This window comes from Styela clava, unplaced genomic scaffold (genome assembly GCF_964204865.1).
Source record: "Styela clava unplaced genomic scaffold, kaStyClav1.hap1.2 HAP1_SCAFFOLD_173, whole genome shotgun sequence".
NCBI classification, from domain to species: Eukaryota; Metazoa; Chordata; class Ascidiacea; order Stolidobranchia; family Styelidae; genus Styela; species Styela clava.
The window spans coordinates 7,501-10,000 of record NW_027556548.1 but is presented as its reverse complement, the minus strand read 5'-3'; the positions used below and the strand labels follow the sequence as shown (position 1 = coordinate 10,000).

Sequence of the window (2,500 nt, the reverse complement as noted above, 5' to 3'; positions counted from 1 at the left end):
GCGGCCGGCAGAGCTCTTGTTTGTGCGAAACTGAATGGATCGAGCCCGAGAGAGGGCGAGCAAAGAAAAAACGCAAATCGCTCCGCCTGGCACTGCCGGCGAGGGCGTGGACGTCGCGGCCAGCGACTGTCGAAGCTGAGTACGGCCGCAGGCGATCGCCTCGGTCTTAAACGAATGCGACGAGCACGCGCCGGGCGGCCCAGCAAGGGCCGAGCGCAGCTGTCGCAGCTATCTGGTTGATCCTGCCAGTAGTGATATGCTTGTCTCAAAGATTAAGCCATGCAGGTGCAAGTACGAGTTCTCGTAAAGCGAAACTGCGAATGGCTCATTAAATCAGTCTTGGTTTATTTGGTCTCGTAAGCGAAGTGGATAACTGTGGTAATTCTAGAGCTAATACATGCATTAAGCGCCGACTTCGGGAGGCGCGCTTTTATCAGATCAAAACCGACCGGGTTCGTCCTGTGACGTTTGATGACTCTGGATAACCACGCGGATCGTACGGTCTCTGCACCGACGACGTATCATTCAAGTGTCTGCCCTATCAACTGTCGAAGGTACGCTACGTGCCTACCTTTGTGATAACGGGTAACGGGGAATCAGGGTTCGATTCCGGAGAGGGAGCCTGAGAAACGGCTACCACATCCAAGGAAGGCAGCAGGCGCGCAAATTACCCATTCCCGACACGGGGAGGTAGTGACGAAAAATAACAATACAGGACTCTAACGAGGCCCTGTAATTGGAATGAGTACATCCTAAAACTCTTAACGAGTATCCATTGGAGGGCAAGTCTGGTGCCAGCAGCCGCGGTAATTCCAGCTCCAACAGTGTATGCTAAAGTTGTTGCGGTTGAAAAGCTCGTAGTTGGATTTTGGGCGAGCGCCGCCGGTCCGTCGCAAGGCGTGTCACTGGTTGCGTTCGCCTCACCTTCGGTTCTCCGTCGGTGCTCTTGACTGAGTGTCGGCGGTGGCCGATAAGTTTACTTTGAAAAAATTAGAGTGTTCAAAGCAGGCTGTTCGCCTGCATAGTGTTGCATGGAATAATGGAATAGGACCTCGGTTCTATTTTGTTGGTTTTCGGAGCACGAGGTAATGATTAAGAGGGACAGACGGGGGCGTCCGTACTCTGCCGTTAGAGGTGAAATTCTTGGATCGGCGGAAGACGAACTACTGCGAAAGCATTCGCCAAGAATGTTTTCTTTAATCAAGAGCGAAAGTCAGAGGTTCGAAGACGATCAGATACCGTCCTAGTTCTGACTATAAACGATGCCAACTAGCGATCGGGAGGCGTTACCATGACGACCTTTCCGGCAGCTTCCGGGAAACCAAAGTCTTTGGGTTCCGGGGGAAGTATGGTTGCAAAGCTGAAACTTAAAGGAATTGACGGAAGGGCACCACCAGGAGTGGAGCCTGCGGCTTAATTTGACTCAACACGGGGAAACTCACCCGGCCCGGACACAGGTAGGATTGACAGATTGAGAGCTCTTTCTTGATTCTGTGGGTGGTGGTGCATGGCCGTTCTTAGTTGGTGGAGCGATTTGTCTGGTTAATTCCGATAACGAACGAGACTCTGGCATGCTAAATAGTTACGCGACCTTCTCGGTCGGCGTCTAACTTCTTAGAGGGACTAGTGGCGTTTAGCCACACGAGATTGAGCAATAACAGGTCTGTGATGCCCTTAGATGTCCGGGGCCGCACGCGCGCTACACTGAGTGAAGCAGCGAGTGTCTAACCTAGGCCGAAAGGTCCGGGTAACCCGTTGAACCTCATTCGTGATTGGGATAGGGACTTGCAATTGTTTCCCTTGAACGAGGAATTCCCAGTAAGCGCAAGTCATCAACTTGCGTTGATTACGTCCCTGCCCTTTGTACACACCGCCCGTCGCTACTACCGATTGAATGGTTTAGTGAGATCCTTGGATCGGCCCCGTCGCGGCTGGCAACGGCCGCGTCGGCGTGTCGAGAAGACGATCAAACTTGATCATTTAGAGGAAGTAAAAGTCGTAACAAGGTTTCCGTAGGTGAACCTGCGGAAGGATCATTACCGAAGGTGGTGGTAGGCCCCGGCCGACCGCGCACTGAATTGTCTTTGGGTGCCGCCGAGAGGGCGGCCGTCAATCGGGGTTCCGCCCCGTGCGACACGCGTAACACGTTGGCATAGCAAGGCAGCCGAGTGCGATGGTGGCTTCTGGGCACCGCGCTCGATGTGCCGCCGGCCCAGCCCGGCGGTCGCTCGGCGCCGTTTGTTGGTGTTTTTGTGCAGTTGTTGTCGGTGGTGGTTTTGTGGTCGATCCCACAGTGTGACGTCCGCGCGCTTCGGCGCCGGGCGAAACGTCGAGGACGACTCTTAACGGTGGATCACTCGGCTCGCGAGTCGATGAAGGACGCAGCCAAGTGCGAGAAGTAATGTGAATTGCAGAACACATTGAACGTCGACCTTCTGAACGCGAATTGCGGTCTCGGGTCAATCCCGGGACCGCGTCTGCCTCAGGGTCGCGTTCGTCC

The 2,500-nt window shown here is 54.4% G+C and overlaps 2 non-coding genes across 2 annotated transcripts; both read left to right on the top strand.

Annotated features, from left to right (window-relative positions):
* Positions 1-229: 229 nt before the first annotated feature.
* Positions 230-2,039, top strand: LOC144418894 (small subunit ribosomal RNA). The gene has a single exon (XR_013473722.1). It is a non-coding gene; the product is annotated as a small subunit ribosomal RNA (ribosomal RNA).
* A 298-nt stretch (positions 2,040-2,337) lies between these two features.
* On the top strand, positions 2,338-2,491 carry LOC144418881 (5.8S ribosomal RNA). Its single transcript, XR_013473715.1, has one exon. It is a non-coding gene; the product is annotated as a 5.8S ribosomal RNA (ribosomal RNA).
* The last annotated feature ends 9 nt before the right edge of the window (positions 2,492-2,500 follow it).